A 21,350-nucleotide genomic window follows, 5' to 3' on the forward strand; every position below is an offset into this window, starting at 1 on the left:
TATACAGTAGTAGGTATTACAAGAAATATTAATACTTAGACGGTGGTACACACTGGGTTTTGAGGAGCAGGATTCTCACGGTGTGTTAATGAACATTAGGTGTCCTTCCTTACACAGTCACTTGAAGGATTCCCTTTACCGATAGGACAACAACTGCAAATCTCTTGCCTGTATAACAAGTGAACTAACTCGTGGCATGGGCACTGCCCAAGGGGACAGGCCTACCCTCGTTGTCGCTCTCTCGCCTCATGTGGTGAGGATTTGCATAAACAAACTCCCCGCCTCATATAGTGACAGGCTGGATATTTGTTTTGAAATTGGAATTGACTTTAATGCTGTATCTAACCAGCAAAACACAGATACCATTGAGCAAGAACAACAAGTGTAATCAAAGTGTTGATAATCTGAGAATACTTCTGCTCCCTTTGTACAAATACTGGGTTTGCCACCACACCCCTCACTCCCTCCCCTCTCGGGTTGCCTGCTCACCTCAGTCCCCCTCCCCTCACACCGCTGATACGCTGTAGACGTCAGTTTGTCTTGTCCCATGAGCGGGTGGCACCTTCCAACCACCGCTGACTTCGTAGGTGTGCCACGCAGTCCTCAGCCCTCTGAGGACTGAACCCTCAGTCGAGTCCTGTAACTGCACCATGTATGATACAACTGGAGTCCTAGCTACTCTCTCTAGCCTTCCTGGGGCACTGGGTGAGCCAGGTGACTACAGTGTTGACCTTGGTGCTGACACCAATGGAGAGGATGACTTTCAACCAGAAGCAAGAGGAAGGCAGCAAAGGCAGAAAACCTTAGAGACCAACAACTACAACCTCACCCCCCCCATGAGAGCAAGATTAAACTTCCTTGTAGGTACACCACCTGAAGTCAAGCATCGATGGCTGGACGGTGCGGAAGAGAAATACCCAGAGATTGCGTTTCAGTTCAGAATCAATACACAAGATCATGTTCTCCTATGAAACGACCCAGCAGTCATTTATGATCTCCTCACCAATAGCATAAGGGGAATAAGCATAGAACAACCATCCCAACCATCAAGCAAGAAAACCATTATAATCATAGGGCTCGACCAGTACCAGACACCTGAAAAACTAGAAACTCATCCCAACATCAAAGGACGAAGCGATTCAGGGGCAAGAACACAGTCATTGCAGACTGGGTTGGTTCAGGGGACCCACCCAAGACCATTCGAGTCTGTGGTGCCTATCGGACTCTGAAGGTAACTCTCGATCAGCCCCCTAGGAGGTGTTACAAGTGTCAACACTGGGGCCATGTGGCCCGAGTATGCTCCTCTACTAATTCGTGGTGTGGACTCTGCTCACGACAACATGTAACACAGGCTTGGAGAGATACAGTTGCTCAAGGGGGGGGGGGGGCATTCAACAGAGGTGTATTAACTGCAAAACAGATGGAGTTCCTGTATGGCACCCTGACTGCCCTAGAGCTCCTACACCCCCTCAGCGCCAAGTCAGGTCTCAAGAAACACTACTTCTACAAGAGAACCCCATATGGCCAAACCCTGGCCCACCCTCCCCACCAAAACTCCAGGATCATCACCAACAGTCAACGCAAGATCCGCATGGGGCAACACAAATGTACTGAAACAACAAGTAGCTGTCAACACACCCCGTGAACACCCACAAAGTGAAGAGATCGATGAATTTAAAAATGAAATTAAAGAAGTCAAAGCTCAATTTGCAGCTCAAACTGATATGTTAAAGAACCTTTACGAATCACTACAGAAACAGAACACCACCAACACAGAGCAGCAGCTATGAAAAGATTACAACCAAACTCAAGACGTTCAAATGTACCTGATGCAGAAACTCAAGATCCACCAGGAACTCGTGTCCACGCAGAAGAAAACTGGTAACAGTTTTACTGATGCCTATGTGGCCATAGTGATGATGAACAAAAACAGAAAATGGTGGTGATATCGAGTGATGTCGAGTGTAACCAAAGTGTTACCAACGGTAAGGAGTCGTATCATATGTCCTAACGGGATGAAGAAACTGCGCTAGTTGAGACTGAATGTGAGAAGGACCTAGGTGTGTATGTTGACAATGAGCTGAAGTTCTCGGGCCATTGCGAGAAGAAGGTAAATCAGGCAAATAAATTATTGGGTCATATAAGAAGGTCGTTCAGATATCTAGACGGTCCGTCCCTCGTAACGATCTTCAAGAGTGAAGTACTTCCCCATCTGGAGTACTGTCTGGTCCCCGAGATATGCTAGGGCCTGTCAGTTGATTGAAAATGTTCAAAGGAGGGCCACCAGACTGGTGCCTGCACTTCGGCACCTCAGTTACCCTGAGAGATTGGAGCGCCTGAACTTGCCTAGCTTATACTACAGACGGGCAAGGGGGGACGTAGTTGAGGTGTATAAGCATCTCAATGGGCACTACTCAGTTGAGTGTCCTTACTTGGAGCTGGCGGACGCTCGCCCCACAAGGGGTCACAGCTAAATATTGAAGAAGCCGCAAGTCCAGAAAACTGTGAGGGCAAACTCTTTCGGAGTGAGGGTTGTAAACTCTTGGAACACTCTACCAGAGAGAGTTGTGACGGCACCGAGTGTGAGCTCTTTCAAGACAAGACTTGACAAACACTGGAGCGGGTTCAGGTACATTCAGAAGCCGGTGCATGCCCAGTATTTGCCAACAGTGCGTGACAGAGACGTGACCGATCGCCCGGGCGGCTAGCGAGCCGATCTTTTGGTGAAGAAGATAAATGAAAAGGAAAAGTAATCAGAGACGTGATCGATGCCCAAGCGGCTAACGAGCCGATCAGTGGCGAAGAGGATAAAAGAAAAGAAAAAAGAACTGGTGAGCAGTACATGCTCCAGGAATGTTTAAAAAAGATTAAAAGGTCTACTGCCTGCCGAAGGGACATGCAGCATGGACGTGGAAAAAAACCCCAATATTATACAGTGACTTTTGCCTCTTTCCAAATATAGTACATAATGAGACAAAGATAAAAAGAGGTGAAGGTGATGAGTTGGAACATCTCATCCCTTAGAAAACGATACCCTGACCTACACCACAAAGTTGTGACTGAGGACATCGATATTGTGTGTCTGCAGGAGTGTCTCACACCTAATGGTAAGCCCCCACCCAGTCTGCCCAATTATGTGTATTATGATCCTAGTTCTACTCACACATGTTTGATGTATGTTAAGAAGTCACTCCCGCATGTACCTCTTGTATCCAAAAAGACTACCAACCTTCAGTACCATGGAATCACTATCCACCTGGGCAACTCCACACTCAACGCGCTAAACGCCCATGCTCCCTCAGATCAGTTTCAGTACACAGATCTCCCAGACTTTTTACACACTGAGCCCACTGTCCTGATGGGTGACCTGAATACTAGGCACAAGAAATTAGGTGACTCCACCACTAACACCAATGGTAGGAGACTTATCTCACTTCTCAGCGCATATGGGGATGCTCAAATTACTGGTAATAAAGAACCAACACACATCTATGGCGGGGCTCTAGACAAGTGTATTGGATTTAATCTATCATCCACAACTCATAGCTCTGATGTTCTCACTGATCTTATGTCTGACCACAACCCAATCCAAGCTAGTATAAATGTAGCCAATGACACCCCCACTGGCAGTAAACTCAACAGACGTAGACTCACAGTCAAGCAAGAGCATGAAAGTCAGTTCATAGTCTTTATCCATGACTGGTACAAGGATTACAAGCCTGACAAATACCAAAGTTTCCATGTTGATCTGATAGATAGGACTTATACACACTTCACCAACAATGCCACCACCAAAAAACGGAGAAAACGTGGTCAGCATCATGGGAGCAGGCAACAGCAGTGCTATGATGATCCTAAACTGAAAAAAAAAACTCAGAGCTAGAGTCAAGAGGATGGGTAAGGGTTACAAACACCTCTAATGTCACAATTGTATCAAGCCTCCCTTGCTGCCGCCAGGAAACGTGTAAACGAACTCAGACAAAATGCATGGGAGACATATGTCAACAGCCGGAAAGATATAAACACAATCAGAGGTAAAAACAGTAGACACGTCTCCCATCCAAACCCTCTGCAAAAATCGAATGAGCTAATAACAAAGTGGGCTCATGTTTCTGGCTGTGACATGTTACCAACTAGGAGTCGAGAGCTCCTTGATGCGAAGTTTGTAGAGAGAAGTTACCTCATTAACTTTATGCTGGGCAAACAGCACGATGAGTGTGATGTTCCATATACTGAGCGGGAGCTTGACGCCGCCCTCGCCAGAGGTAAGTCTACTGCCCCTGGAGAGGACGGGGTCACCTACAACATCGTTAGACTACTAAGGCGTGTGCCGGCCAATCCATTATTGGCTTTGTACAATATGAGCCATGCCGAGGGCCAACTACCCACGTCATAGAACAACATTATTGTTGTACCAATACCGAAACCAGGACAGCCTGATGCTTTTCGTCCCATATCACTAACTAGCTGCCTGTGTAAAACCTCTGAGAGGATGGTTCTTGGCAGACTCTTATATAGAATCAGAGAACACATTCTCCTAACATAAATGGCTTTACTCATGGTAAAGGTGTACATAATTACATCACTACACTTTTAACTGACATGGTGATGAAAGACGCAAATACACCACATTTCTTGACCTGAAAGTTGCATTTGATATTGCCAATAGGCAACTGATATTGGACGAACTAGCCAAAATGGATATAGGAGGTCGGCTGTTACACTGGATAAGTAGTTACCTCACTATTTGAAGAGCTGATGCACTCTTCAAGGGTTACAAAAGTAAAGTTAACTATATGCAATTTGGTACCCCCAAGGTGGAGTACTTAGTCCCACTTTGTTCAATGTTCTTATGAATTCATTATTAAATTTAATACCAGACAGCCCCAGTAATACCACAATCAGCTATGCTGATGATATTCTTATACATACTAAAACTCATCGTGAAATGCAAACCACCCTGAACCATGTACACGCAGCCTGTGAAAACCTTGGTCATATTATCTCCACTGAGAAAACTAAGGTGTTCAACAAACAAGCTGGTAACCGCAAACGCGGCCCCGCCAAGTTCAAGATAGGTAACAACACTGTTGACTATGTCTCTTCCTTTAAATATCTTGGTACCTCTGTTCCTTGTACCTTACCTGCCATACAACAGCTAACCCGCCAAGATTGAAACCTCTTAGAAGTGTAGCGGGGTACAGCCCACATTATGGGCTAATACTAGAATTGTTAAAACAATGCACAGTACCTAGGCTATATAAAATCTCTGACAGATTACCACGCACCAGCCCTGGTCCTTGGTGACGGGAAAGGCATTGACAAGATCGAAAAAATGCAAAATAAAGCACTCAGAATTATTTTAGGATGTCCCATGAGCACTAAAGTACTTAATATGAGGAAAGAACTAGGTATGCCCAGTGTCAAAGATAGGATAATTGAAGTCAACCTGACGATAGCCCTGAGGCTTTTGCATGGTGATCCTGATAACATTGTTTCCTTAAAATTGCTAGAATGTATGAACCATGGGACTGGTGAATCTAAATCAGGGGTGGCCAACCTGTCGATCGCGATCGACTGGTCGATCGCGATCGACTGGTCGATCGCAAGATCTTCTCTAGTCGATCGCATGGCAAAGTTAAACTTAATGATCCACCCTTCTTAAGCTGCCATACAAAAATCCTCTTCAAATTTTACTCATAATCATTGGGATATTATATTTGTTTAGATTTTTCCTGGGAATAGATTATCATTATGGACACATCAGAGCGATACATACAAAAAACTTCGACTGTGCCATGCTGTGTGTGGCGGAACCTGATAGGAAGTGTTCGCGTTCATACGGGCCGGTGCTGGCTGGTTCCTGGTGAGGAAACTGATCAGCAAGTTGTCATCAGTTGTAGGCTAAAGCTAGGCAGGTATTTGCTTTTATAAGTTTACAAATACACGTTAAACCTTGTGTTAATGAATTTGGTAATGACAAAGTTGACTCAATATTGAGGAGTCTTGTCAAAAGTAAAAAGAGAGAGAATCCTATTTGGCAACCTTGCCCAGCGAGCCTACACACTTGTCACCAACAATGCAGTGATTTTCAGTCATCTGCAATACTTGGAAGTGTGAGGTGCTGCCTCTTGTTATGGAAAAGTCTTGGGTGATTACAAGAATTACTGACTTTTTAGCTTAGCGGCAGTTCTCGCCGCAACCCTAGAGTAGACAGAAGTGTCCACACTAGCCAATGACAATTGCTTATAAAAAAAGTTAAGAACGTTACGCTGTTACGTTAGTAATTCTCATATTCATGTAGGAAAAGTCATGGAAAAAAGTAATTCTCGTATCGACGTACGACTTAATCTTTTCCAAATATAGGTTATTGGCCATCAACTGAACCAAAAATGAGTTCTGGACCAAGTACTAAAAATACCCAAATTTACCATTTTTACAATGAATGGGAAGAAGACTATTTTTTTACAATGAATAATTTGAAGTGTCTGTGCTTGATCTGCCATGCGTCTCCAGCTCTAGGTAAGAAAGAGAATCCTGAAAGGCATTGCAAAAGTTTTCACAAAAAGTATCGTAATGATTTCCCACCCAAAAGTGAGCTACGAAAGAGGAAAGTTCATTAACTGAAATCACAGCTTACTGCACAACAAACTCTTTTTACAGAAGCTAGCTCAAAATCAAGGGTAGCAACCATTGCCTCATTCGGGGTGAGTCGCGTACTTACAAAGCAAAAAACAAAAAAAAACATTTCAAGATGGAGAAATATTCAAAGAGGCCTTTTTAGAAGCAGCATATTCGCTGTTTGAAAATTTCAAAAATAACTCTGAAATACTGTCTTCTATTAAGGATGTTCAGTTATCAAGAAACACTGTCATGAGGCGCTGTGAATTCATGGCTGAAGATTTGTGTGAACAACTGAATAAAGACATACGCGAGTGTGTGTTCTTTTCATTACAATTTGATGAGTCTACTGATGTGGTCGATACATCACAATTATGGATTTTCATGAGAATGGTGTTTAAAGACATGAGTACCAAAGAGGAACTGTCGGAAATCCTACCATCAAAAGGAAAAACTTGGGATGAAGACTTATTTCAGACTTTCAGTGATTTTGTTAATAGTACACAGTTGCCAGTAAGTAAGCTCGTATCAAAAAATACTGATGGGACACCTGCAATGGCTGGCCGAATCAGTGGGTTCATTGCCTCAAAAGATTGGCCTTTTGATCACAACGAAGTGTGGCTGTTAGATTCAGCTTTTTCAGTTGACCTGACTGCTATGCTGAATAAACTAAACTTAGATCTGCAGAGGAAAGATAAAACTATAGTTGACATGATTAGTCCTGTGGCTACTTTTAAGCAGAAACTAAAACTAGTGTCTTCGCAGCTGCATCAACATCAACTACGAAACTTCAGAAATATGTCTGAACTAGAAAACCAAGGAAAAGACTGTGACCAGTTTGACAGGACTCGATATATTGAACAGGTACAAAACCTTGCCTCATATTTTGACAGACGGTTTCAAGATATAGCAACAATAGAACCTGTTGCAACAGATGTGTGTTTTTCATTTGGTAAAATCACAAATGTTGAAGATATTGCATCTAGAATGGCATCAGTATTTAACATGGACATATCTGAAGTCGAAAATGAGCTTCTGAAGCTTAAAAATGATACTCAGATCAAATCCAGGGCAACAGGAGGAAGTTTCTGGAACCTTCTCAGTGAAGAAAAATATCCCAATGTCAGAAAATGTGCCATGTACCTCACAGTATTTTTTGGATCAACCTACCTTTGTGAATCAACCTTTTCACACATGAAACACATCAAATCCAAATACCGATCAACAATGTCAGATGAACACCTGGATGCTTGCTTGAGGCTAGCAGTCACCGCCTACAGTCCTAATTACACAAAGCTGGCAGACAACATGCAGTGCTAACCATCTCATTAGTAAAGTAAGTTTATGATTTTGTCATGTTAACAATATATCATAACAATTATTGAAAACTATTATTTGTTTACTCTCTCTCTCTCTCTTTCTACGAATCTGCGTATTTTATGGCAATGGGTGAATATTAGGCTGGTAGATCGCGTCAGGGTAACTGTGGAAAAAGTAGATCACATCACACAAAAGGTTGGCCACCCCTGATCTAAATAATCCAAACTACAGCTACACATATGAAGATGTTTGGACTAGATCATCTGTACCAAGTTGAGACACAACAGCGCTTCCTTCCACCCTGACGGATAATTCCCATCGATATCACAATACCGACATATCCGCCTAAGCGATTAATTATACAAAGTATTTATCTCCAACACACTGCCAAAGTGAGAGCTCTTGAACACATACACACTCTACAGACTGATGATAATATCACACAGACCATCTACGCTGATGGATCTCTTAACACCGCCTGTGGGAGGGCTGGAAGTGCTATCGTTGTGACTCAACCTGACGGTAATACAATTGAAAAAGGAGTTAGAATTAACAACTGGGCATCCACTCTACAAACTGAATTAGTTGCCATACTCACAGCGACTAAATTCATTAAAACCACTGTTACTGACAGTCTCATCGTCACTGACTCTCTATCCTCACTACTTGCACTTGACACCCTCGACTCAAGTTGTCACGCGCTTGTTACTGAAGCCAGACACAAATATGCGTACCTTGTTGACCGGGATGTCAAGATCAAACTGTTGTGGATCCCCTCTCACATAGGCCTCATAAAACATGACAGAGTTGATGCCCTCGCCAAACTCGCGTCTAACAAAGACTCTGTTGAATACAATTTGGGTCTGTCAAAAAGAACCCTTAAAACTGTAATTAGGAAGGAAATGATTGATGAATTTGACTTAAGTAGACAAGTGCAAACAGGCACTCGTCACTCCAATGTTTACCATGATGAAATGTATCAAGTGAAACATGTATATGGAGCAAGTAACAAGGCCACTAGTTTACAAGATGTTGTAACTGCTAGATCAAGGTTTGGATATAAGTACCTCTGGCAGTATATCCTTCAAACAGATGTGAACAAAACTAAATCTTAAGTGTGTGGTCAAGCATGTGTGAAGATAGAATCTTTTAGGGACAGGTCCAAGCACACTGTGCGTGAAATGGCACATTTTTGCAGTCAGTAGCTATATCATTTCCCATGTATAGAACCAAACACACAATGTGCTTGAATACCTCTCACGCAAATGTGAATAACAAAGTGTGCGGCCAGGCATACTGCCTCACACTCCTGTACTCACGCAGATGCGCATAAAGGTATTTTTGTATTAGTTCACACAACTTTCCAACTCCAAATCTATTATCATATTCGAAAACGACGTCTAATTATAAGATACTTTTCCTCTATTACATTACCGTCGCAAACGTATAATAACGGAGATAGCGCATGTCAAATCTTTCTCTATTTTCTTCCATTAATCTTCCGCCATTATCGCCTACCTAACCTCCCACTCTGAGTGTTTCCTTCATATATTGTCATGTGCATGCGTTCCCTCACATATCACGTAGCCAATCAAAAGCTTTTTTTTTTGCCACCAATTAAAATGATTTGTGGTTTAATTTGCGGTATTCTTAGCCCAATCAAATTGGATTTTTATTTTGGGTCTCTCATATTTCGGAATTCAAATTCATTTCCGACCATAGAAGTCTGCGATGGGTGTCACTTCAATTATATGGAGCTGATTGCGAGTTTTGAGGAAAAAAACGAACAAGCAATATAATTTTTTAGATCTCATGGTGTTCTCCCGACCTCAGTAAAGTGTCCTAAGTGTAAGAACGAATGTAAATATCGTCAAGACCAACATTTGTGGCATTATAGTAACTCGTTCCTTATCCTCAATATACTTCGCACATCATTGTCATCCTTAATATCTCTTTAATTCATATCACGCTACATAACATTCAAATCCATAGTGCTTGTAGTCACAGAAAACAGTAGAAACGGGAAACTATGGTAAGGTGCCGAGTATTGTTATAACCCAATGAATTTCCCCAGGAACTAGCAAACCAGACCCTTACTTTAGTAAGTAATTTAGGATTAAGATATTTAATTATAAGGCATAAGGTCACAATAGATAGGAAAGTGTATAATTATGTGAGAACCAGAATAATGTCAAAGTGAAAACTAAAAATTGGAAACTGTAGGCCTAGTTCAGTGTGAGGCGAGAGGCATCGCCCTCAGTGACGCCCGCCTTCTCACAGAAACAGGTTAGTGAATTCCATCGTGCTTCATCAGCACTCAGAAACTTCTAGCAGTTTTTTACATCTTAAAACCTTGCCAAATGTTATAAATTGAAGTAATATAATTGTAATAATGCGTGGTGATAAAAGCCCCTCAGGCATTATACTCAGTGACGCCCGCCTTCTCATCGAAACAGGTGCGGTCCATAGCATCGGCCAAGCCACCACCACTGCTCCACTGTGAGGAACCCACCCGGTGTGGTGTGTTCTGCTTATGGCCATTATGCACCTCCACTGTGAATCTGTGGATACCCTACATATCACCACCCAGGATAGGAGAACATAATTGTGTGCTTGAGAAGTTTTGCAGTCGTCACGTGGAGCGACTTAAGAATACCAGGCGTGGAACCAGTACTGGTATGATTACCTGGGAAGTATCCCATTTACTTAGCAAGAGTAGTGTGTGAACGAGGTACCTGGTATGTGTACCTGAAGAATACCGAGGAGTTCCATACTTGTAGGTGTGGAGTGTACCTGAGATGTGGTGCTATACTCTAACATGTGGTGCTATACTCTAACATGTGGTGCAGTCTGATGTGTTGGGTGTTATGGTAAGAAGGGATGACCGAGGTAAGGAGGTCAATGGTTGTTATGAAGAATGAAGATGATAACAGTAGTTATTTGACGAACGATGTGTACTGATGTGAAGTGTAATGAACATAATAGTAGTTATTCTGATGAAGGCCAACTCTTTTTGTATTGTGACGGGATGCCATATGTTTTTATAAGGAATAAATTAGTTAAGTCATGATTGATGTTTCACCCTTCTTCCCACTCTCGATTTGGTCAATGAAAAACCCAACCCAATGCCTAGCTTGCTCTGCCAGCTACCTAAACAAGCTACATACTGTCCAGGGGGTCTGGTGGCAACAACCTTAAAATTAAGAGTAGATTTAAGTTATCCCCTTAGGATTAGTGACCCCAGAATGGGCAGTATACCAAGACAAAGAAGAGACGTTGGTGTTCGTCACCGTTAGTGATTACAAAGGAACATTTTTAGAAAAGTGCCATTTTCAGCCATGGAAGTTACTTTTATTTATAAATCATTGTTAAGGTTATGTTAGGTCAGGTCAGGTTTATGTTTTACTCGTGTTTTTTGTGTATTTTGTTTTTGCTTGGCCATAATTTTTGTCGGAAAACGCCCCACCCAAACCCCCGATAACTAAAAAACGGGCAATTTCCGACGGAAATGAAGGTCAAAACCAATCAAAACACACAAAAAATACACTAGAAAAACATAGTTTTGACTTTCTAACAGAGTTGTTTGCACTAATACAATTACCCTCTATGTACAGAGCTAAACAAACAATGCATTTGAAATACTCTGTAATATTCAATGCCATGATATCCTGGTCACGAGGGTTAGTTATACATACCCTTTGTGAACTCAACTCTGTAATGCTTTTGCGCTACCGCTCACAGGATAAGTATGGGGTGCACAATAAACTAGGCGCTGTAAGTGGCAAAATTAATTAATTACAAATCAACTTCAAGACCAAACCTGACCAACACTGGGGCAGGTTCAGATACATTCAGGAGCCAGTGCATGCCCAGTACTTAATAACAGTGCGGAACAGAGACGTGACCGATCGCCTAATGGCTAACGAGCCGATCAGTGGTGAAGAGAAAAAAAGTCAAAGTAAAAAAAGATACAGAATATATATGCAGCACCAGAGAAGGAAAGTTTAAAAGAAAATAAATAACATTTCACTTTTAACTACGTCTTTAAATAAGAAGTACAGCTTAAAATATATATATATATATTTTTTTTTACGGGGATTAGTCCACCCAGGCACAGGTCACTGACCCACATCGGGGCCTGGGGGCGAAAATGTAATAATAATAATAATAAAGAACCATAAAGAAATACAAAAATGAAAAAAAAAATCAAAAGTGAGAAACGCTATATGTATGTTGTGTTGTCGAAGTAAGAGAAACAATTGAGACCCTGCAATTGTGTGTAAATGAGGCAGAAAGTCAGATCAGCAACCTGAGACTTGGTCACAATTTTATAACTGTACGCACAGTTGTCTATACAGTGCAAACAGCCAGGTATATAGATACAGATAAACAAAGAGAGAGTAAGAAAAGAGGGGAAGAGAGAGAGAGGGGGAAGGGGGCCCTGAAAACTCGTTGCCAGAGGCTGACGAATTACCAATTCATTATACAGCAGAGATTGGTATCCCCGCATCCCCTGACCAACGCTCTTGTACATTATGCTTATAACCGCCAATCAGGCGATTAGAGGATTTATTGAAACTTGTAACGTTGGACTCAAACATTATAATTTGGTCAAACCTGTTGGATACAATTCCTTTTAGTATTTCACATAAAACATACATAGGCAATCACATAAATGTCTAATCCAATATATATTTACATAACAATCATAGCTATGTAATCAGTCTAATCTTAACACTTATAATGAGAACTTAAGTTTCCATATTATAATGTCGTCACAGTGATAAACGAAGCAAAGGACACAGTCTACCTGTGTACACAATAAGTACCAGTTAAACTTACGTGTTGAAAGTCTCAAGAGAAACCAGGTTAGGTGTTGCCTCTGTGGTCTGAAGAGCTACAGTGATACTCAACTGCCGCCTCACCAACCCTCTCTCGATGGGTGAGGGCTGCTGAGTCAGGTGATTATGCACAAACAAGCTCCCTTACTACCACCCAACACCTCACCTCCTCTAGGTCTCTCATCTTCAACCATCTCAATACTCTACATACTGTATACGGGCAGGCACACCCAATAAACATGACATGACTTACAGCCTAACATAACATTTGTTTATATGTCATCATAATTATGTACCGCTTGCGGTAACAATGCAGAAGACCCGACAGCCGCACCCTTATCCACTACCCCTTAAGATGTCCCCACACACAACGCTTCCGTGACGCCTGCTGGACCACCACTCCACGACCCCCTGACGGAGACACGATGATCCTCCCCATACTGGCCTGATACTATGTAAATAATATTGATAATGTGTTAAAGGAATATCCTTCCTTCCTTAGGCTTTAGTAAGCCCCTTTATAATATTTATACTGTATATACTTGTCACACTTGCCAGATGCTTCTGGTGTCATTGTACAGGGGTACCTAGTGACAGCACTAGGATTCCGCTTCCTCTATCAAGGAATAAACTATTGAAATTGAAAATTGAAATTATACAGCACAACAATACCAGGCCGCAGAGATCTGTTTGCTTGTTTTTTTCTATTATTTACCGAATCGTTACTGCAATCTGTTTTGTAAAGTTATGAAGAATGCATATATTCATGTGTAATAGTTAAAATATTGTGTCAGCCCCTGGTTCACTGTCCACCGGAAGTGGGTATCTCTACTGTATAATCTCTTGGGAATAGATGCACTGTACTCGCATAGTGCAAAGCAGGTTACCCCATCTGTGTCATTGATACTTTCTACTGGTCCTACCGGTCACTTTAATAGTCTTGTGTCCCCGCGCATTACCAGTCTTTCTGGGGAATTCAAGTTAAGTTTTTGTTTATTCAGTATTCATATTAGAGATTTCTTTGACCCATAATTATTTCACTTATTCTTCTCAGTACCGATTCAAAGGGATTCGTCTCCAATCTACAGTAAGAACAATAAAACTAAGCAGCATTATCACGGTAAAACCCACAACCGTATCTACTTTATTCCCAACATTAATTCACTGTTTCATGTCGATGTATTCCAGGTTTTATTATATTGTTCTCTTAATAATACAACACAAACACATTATTACAAATTGTTCACTATTGCTAGTTGTAAGAAAAGGGTTGATCAACATGCTTTTGAATTTTACTTGTGATTTTGGTACTGGTAGCCCAAGTAAATGACACTTGAATGTTTCTCTCATAGGCAGTTGGTTTAAAATGCGGAGTACATATCCAGGCATTAGCACTACTGGTGTCGTCTTTTCTCTTGTAGAGGTTAATCCACTTGTATCTTAGTTTTTCATCTGTAGAAAATGTATGAAAGTGTATATTTCCCTCTCGTTTGAACAAAGAAATACACCCAAATACTGCACTATTAGCGGGCATTATGTAACAGAGGACACCTGTTTTCACAGTAGTGGTTGCAGTCGATTTCTTTCCACCTGTTCACTCCAAGACGTCATGCGAGAGCTGGGTCGCATTTTGGGTCAGGTGTAGGCAGACCTCTTCTACAGACCTTGGATGTTCTTATTCTCTATTCTAAAGCCTTATCACATGTTTTAATTTTAAAATTAAATTTAATATACTGTATAGCCTTACAGGAGACAGGCAAGGGAGGATGGTAATTTGATGAATGCACACTTGAAAAGCGAATGCTTAGCGAATCTGATTATCGGACACATGCGCAGCGGGGGATGGCCCAATTCAGCGCCGCCGTTTCAGTGCCTGTGCTTTCCGTTCAACTCGGAAACAATCTGTCTTTCATTAACGTGGTATAGTACTGTATACTACACTAGATTTATATTATGTTGTATTCAACTTATTAATATTTGGTGTTATGAATGAGAGGAATGAGAGAGAGAGAGAGAAAGAGAGTGAGAGCGAGAGTGAGTGAGTGAGAGTGAGAGAGAGAGAGAGAGAAAGAGATATATAATATGGTTTTGCCACGTCTGTCTAGTTATTTTATGTTAGTATTAGGTTAGATTAGGTTAGGTTAGGTTAGGTTAGATTAGGTTAGGTTAGGTTAGTGTTAGCGCTGAAACTGTGGCGCTGAATCGTACCCGACCCTGCGCAGTGGGGGGAGCAAGTACAGAAACAGATACGCCGGAATTTACATCACACATCAGTTGATGGAGAGCCGCGCCACAGAGGGGAACTACAGCACGGAGAGCTGTTGTCAGCACTCAAGCGAACGCTGAAGGGTATGTAAGTAGATGTTTATTCAGTTAACTGTCGTGTAAGTTCACCTTGATTCAGCATGTGCATAGACAATAAAGACCCAAATGAGATACAACAGTACACCCGCACCAGACGGTAGTCAGGGAAACCTTGGAGACCCACCCTATTCCGTTGACGGGGCTCGTCGTCGTGTGTATAACCAGACTTAAAAATAAAAAAGGAGTCACGAAGGACACCGCACCACTGTACTCGACGGGGAGGTGAGGCGGTAAAATTAACTTATAATATTGGAATTAGTTACTTTAACCCCCACAACTCCCAGTCAAGTATTGTAGTGCAGTGTCCGTTGTGACTCAATTTTTTTAAAAGTCTGGTTGTAAACACAACTACCCCCGTCAACGGGGAGCGAACTATTGACCGTGACTGTACTGTACGTACGGAATATTGTTTGATTTGACCAATAAAGCCGTTATAAATTTATTCCCATTAGGATCTTTTGTGTTGTTGGGTGGGGAGGGGGTGACTAACCAGTAATCTGAAAAATCTGAATCTGAAATTATTAAGAAAATCTACAAAAGTAGACACACGGTAATGATATAATGTATGAGACTTTACATAGCCACACAGTTTACAAGGAATGCCATCAGTTCCTTCAATATATTGCCAATAATATTTGTATCCAAAGCGTAGTCCATCACAAATGTATCATGCTTAACCGAAGCCTTACCATAAGTAGAACTTGTAGAATTCAAAACTCGAACATAATGTTTCAAACTACTACTGCCGTTGTTCAAAATTTTCCGAATATTGTCCATTTCCCATTGCTGTCGGATTTTTACCATTCCAGATTTTATTCTTTTAATACCCAAAATACAATCGTATTCTACAATTTCTTTGCCACACCCTTGCTTAGCCAAATCATCAGCAACCTCGTTCATATAAATACCACAATGGGATGGAATCCACATAAAACTAACATCATATCCAAGTGATTTTATGTCATGAATACACTTCTTACATTTTAAAACAAAATCATCATCAAGAGGCACTTTAGAATTTAGAGCAAATAGAGCACTTTGACTGTCAACAAACTCAAAACTGTCTTTTTCCTCACATAAAGTTCAGCTGTGGTGCAGAACTTCTATCTCCAATTCTCTTGGATATTCTCTCTTGAACACTAATACCATATTAAAAAAATTCCCTAATAACAATGCCACATCCGGCCCGATTCCCATTAACTGAACCATCACAGTACATATGAATAACATTTTCCTTATGGTACTCAGATATTTTCTCAAGGAATATTTGCCGTAACTCAAAAGGATTACATTCTTCTTCTTTTTTTTTTAAACTCTAGCTTATCCATTCTTACAGATACACTCTCCATGAAACAAGGTTTCAAGTAAACTTTGTTTGGCAAAGCCACACAAATCTACAATATGATATTCACACAACATCTGACAAAGTTTTTTAGTATAAATATTCATCTTAAAATTACTAGTAATTGCATTAGTAAATTTATCAACAGCAGACTTCAGATACCCATCACCACGCCTAATAAGCCTTAGAGTAGAAATGACAGTTAACTCCCTAATTCTGTGTATTATGCTCGGGACATTTAGCTCCATCCTCATAATCTCTATTCTTGTTGTCATTGGACAACCAAGCACAATCATCATTCCTTCATTCTGAATAAGCTCTAATGGCCTAAGATCTTTCCTGAGTAAGAAGCTAGAACTGGAGCTGGATAATCAATGATTCTCCTGACTGTACTTAAGTACATTGATCTTAAAACTGGTATATCAACACCATTTGCTCTATTTGACAAAACTTTCAGAGGTTTTAGCCTCGCTGTACATATATTTTTTTACATAAGTAATTTGACCCTTAACATTGTTATTTATACCCACAAACATTCCCAGATATTTGTAACTGGATACTTTTTGCAATTTTATTCCATTTAGCCAAAATTATTTTCCATTTACTGCCCTTGACTGAAATTTTACTATTATTTTCACTAATGACCAGTCCCAAAGAGACACAAAGATACTGCAGCTGATCAATGACCCTAGACATATCTTCCTCATTCTTACATTGGATCAGAATGTCATCAGCATAAATGATTACTTGGGACTCGCCCTGGAATATGTAACTTGCTATTCTGTTCATAAGAATATTAAAAAGCATAGGGCTAAGAACGCCACCTTGTGGGGTACCCAACCCTAGACTTTTTTCTTCCGATTCATGACCTTGAAACCAGACACCCGCTTTTCTGTTAGTTAAGTAATCTGTAATTCACATCATTAATTTCCCTTTTATGCCTTTACTTACAAGACTTTCTAAGATCACTTCCTTATTTGCCTTATCAAAGGCACTTTTAAGGTCTACAAACAGTCTACAGTTGATATTAGCATTACTAAGACATTTAATCACACAATCTGTAGTGCTTTTACCCTTTAAAAATCCAAACAAATTACTAGACAAGAAACCATCAATTTTATACAATAATCTATTTATTACCATTCGCTCCATCATTTTAGATAGACGAGATGTTAAGGATATGGGTCTATAATCATTATCGCCCTTAGGCACAGGAACAATGAGTGCCATTTTCCATTTCACTGGCAGTCTTCCATTTTAATATGACAAATTAAAGAGATCTAGAATTGGGTTGTCCTCCATACTTATAAGATAATTGATAACATCATAGGTTAGACCATCCCTGCCAGGAGCACTGGACTTCCCTTTCTTTACAGCATTCAGAATTTCATCCTTAATAAAAGGAACACAGGTTTCCTCACTTACAGTACTTTGGATATTCACCAACCTTCGCCTCATAGATCTTGAATTCCTCAAGCAAATCTGAACATTACTCGGGAGACACTCATAATTAGATGCATACGGCCACTTATTCATTAGTTCATTATCTTTGGCGTTTGGATTGGGATGAACATTAAATTTCTTCTTGACTCCTCTTACCCTATTCACACCATCCCAAACCTGATTCAAAAATTTTGATTGAGCAATCTCTCACAAAAACCCCCACTCCAATACATACTTCTGGCTTTCTGATTTACCTCTGTTGTACACTCTGCCAGGATCTTTACTCCACTTACTATGACATTTCCTCAGTAATTTATTCCGCCCCTTTACAATCTTATCATTATAATACCTAGGCTTAGGTTTTGTGGTATTTCCATACTGTTTCCTTGGCTTATTCAAAATGGAATCAATCACTCCTAACAAATCATTATAAAATATGTTTTCATCTTTAATTCCAAGCTTTTTGTACTCTTTATACTGTTATTGTTTACCTTTTCCTATTGTTAACATAAAATATTTTGTTCAAATGAAGCTTCACTTTAATTGCAAAGTGATCACTCAAAAGCGTATCCACAATATCCAAATTTGCATGAACATCTAACATATTAAACAATATTGCATAATCAAGTCTACCCCCTTTAACATGTGTCGGCTCACCAGCTCCAAGGACCCTAGCATCTTCTATAGAGTCTAAGCTATTTTTCAGAACCATTCCATTGTGATTTTGAGAACCTCTACTGCCAAGATTGTTGTACCTAGCGTTCAAATCACCAATTAGTAAACAATCATCAGCAAAAATAATGTCCGGCAGATCATCAACTGTCAATGAATCAGCATGCACAGAAGCATTAATAATGAACAGTGTAGCATCTTGAAGCGTAATACAAACATACAAATACTCGGTACCGTTTATTTTTAGAGCGGAATGAAAAGATGCTGGAATATAATCTTTGATATAAGTAGTCAAACCTCTACAATTTACAGTCAAATCAGCTGGTATTTCAAAACTTTGATAACCTCTTAGTTGCAAAGATATTCCGTTTGTCCCAACCTCTTGCAAAGCTATGACATCAATACTACTAGAATGAACATATGCATGGAGATCCGTTAACCTTTTTTTCAAACTATTAACATTCCAGGAAATTAAGCTGACATTATGATCCATTAGAATAAATTTTCCCCCTCATTTTCTTAACAGAAATAAGAACATTCTTTTTGAAGTCGTCCCTTGGATTTTCCATATATTCCAAAACAGAGTCAAGAATGTTCGTCAGGTCACCAATCATTTCCTTGTTTACTACATTCTCTTTAGAAACCGAACCAACTCTATTTCCTAACTCACTATGATTACTATTTTGCTCTAGATTGCTATCTACAATATTTGATTCCATCTCTACTAATTTTTCATTTTCTTTTGAACTATCTTTATTAACAAGAGCAACATCACTATATGGCACAAGATTCACCAAGCATTTCTTGATACCCAATACTGCTTGTTTGAGCTCATCAATCTCCTTACGGAGTTATTGTCCCCGTTACCTATGTCCTGCTTTTCCCACACATTTACAGCACTTGGTGTCCCTACAACATCGCTCCTTACAGCGTCACCTTTATCCTCTTGATTAGTGGACTGAGCTCGTGATTGCAATTGAGGAACTTTCGGTTTTTAGGACACACCCACGAGCTGGTGTAATTTTCTCCTTTGCCTTAATTTTATCTCCACATACCTTAGAGTCATGCATTTTTCCACAGAATCAACATCTAAAATCATTATGGAATTTCCACGCCATGTGCCCCCACTTGCAACACTTATAGCATATTACTGGAGATTCGTTGTAGACAGCAACCCGTTTATATCCCATACATCTCACAAAGACCTTCTCTGGCGCTGAACCTTTGATTAGCGCAATTAGCTGAGGCTTAGGTACTAGTTCTCCATCAAATCAAATTACACGTCTCTTGGCCCCCAAAAAATCTATCGTCAGCCAACACATCCTCGGGGTCAAGGTAAACAGGATAATCAAAAAGAATGATCTTAGGACATTTCCCATCACTACATTCTCAAAACCTTCTGTAGTTAGATCTCTAACTGCTTCCTCATCCTTCACAGTAATATAAGGAATATGTTTACCTTCTTTAAAGAGCACTTGATACCCTTGATGGCGCTTAGCGAGTCTAACTGACCACTTTACCTTATCATGAAAATCCATGCCATTATTTTTGGGGAAGTAAAGACGTGGCCTCCTTGATGAGTTGCTGCCATCTAAACCATCAATGGGGTTTACACTCGTTGTACTGATCATGGTTGAAGAATGACTCACACCATCAATTTTCTTTCGTTTATCCACCAAGAGGGAAATATTATCTTCACTGCTTGCACCCTCTCTATTCCTCCTTTTATTCTTCTTTTTGCTATTCGCAACTTTAAACGGCTCTTGTTCTTCACATTCACTGCTGCTAGACAGCTGCAAATCCGTCAACAGTCCTCCAGCAGTACCCTGGGCTACATTGCTGTGTCTGCTGTATCCACAACCCAATTCCGTCATTTTAGTAAGAGACCTGCTCGTTGAAGCTCTTCCGTCAGCCATGACAGTACGTGTCCAGCCAGGGAGGTGTAGGAGAGCGACCTGCACGTCCGACCAGTACGGCCAGCGTTCAGGAAGTGGGCAACACACGGTAACTGGGTGCCTCGTGGGCCCAGGCTAGACCAGCAGGGGATCTCGGAGTAGTGGTGGGCCCCAGAAGGACGGCGCATAGGCCCACTAGCAGGTGGACACGTCATGGCGCTTACCAGCCACTGCTACGCTGCCTTGCAGATTAACCTTGGTAGTTGTAAGGCTACGGGAGCAAACCCCGAACGAAAAATCTGCTGTGGAGCCCAGCATCAGGCAGACATGCTTACAGAGCTCCAACAAGACACCACAACGGTGGTATAGGTGGAAGAGGTGACCACCATGGGAACCCAGCGACTACACCTGAGGACGAAGGCAAAGCATGATGGACAGGCTACTAAGGCGAAACCCAACAAACTGGGCTATCGGCAGTACATTGCAACTCTCCCTCTCCCAAGTCGCTGCAACACTTGCACCACTGGATCAGGAAAAGGGAAAGAAAAGATGTGTGGTTGCAGCCCGCGTTCCTGCTTCACCACAATAATCAACTCAAGCACGGCCATCATCCAGCTTATCATACTTATCATCAACATCAAAACCCCTATACCCCCAAAAGTCCTATGGCGACGGACGAGTGGCGACGGAAACAGGCAGAGAGGACTGCCGGGAGTCTCTAGTCGCAAACAATGCACATGGGCAGCACAGATAAGATGGTTGTTTATGCACTGGGATCTAGGCAGCAGCGCAATCTGGTCCTGTTTGTGTGACTGAGCAGCTCTTTCGAGCAGCCACCCTGCTCACCCACAT

General features: G+C 41.1%; 1 protein-coding gene across 1 annotated transcript in view; it reads left to right on the forward strand.

Annotated features, from left to right (window-relative positions):
* Positions 1-15,064: 15,064 nt before the first annotated feature.
* The window catches only part of LOC121856887, a 40,594-nt gene continuing 34,308 nt past the window's right edge, over positions 15,065-21,350 (forward strand). Inside the window, exon 1 of the mRNA XM_042352655.1 lies at positions 15,065-15,131. The gene's annotated coding sequence lies outside the window, so the exon portion shown is untranslated. The remainder of the gene's footprint in view (positions 15,132-21,350) is intronic.

This window comes from Homarus americanus, unplaced genomic scaffold (genome assembly GCF_018991925.1).
Source record: "Homarus americanus isolate GMGI-L3 unplaced genomic scaffold, GMGI_Hamer_2.0 scaffold6320, whole genome shotgun sequence".
NCBI classification, from domain to species: domain Eukaryota; kingdom Metazoa; phylum Arthropoda; class Malacostraca; order Decapoda; family Nephropidae; genus Homarus; species Homarus americanus.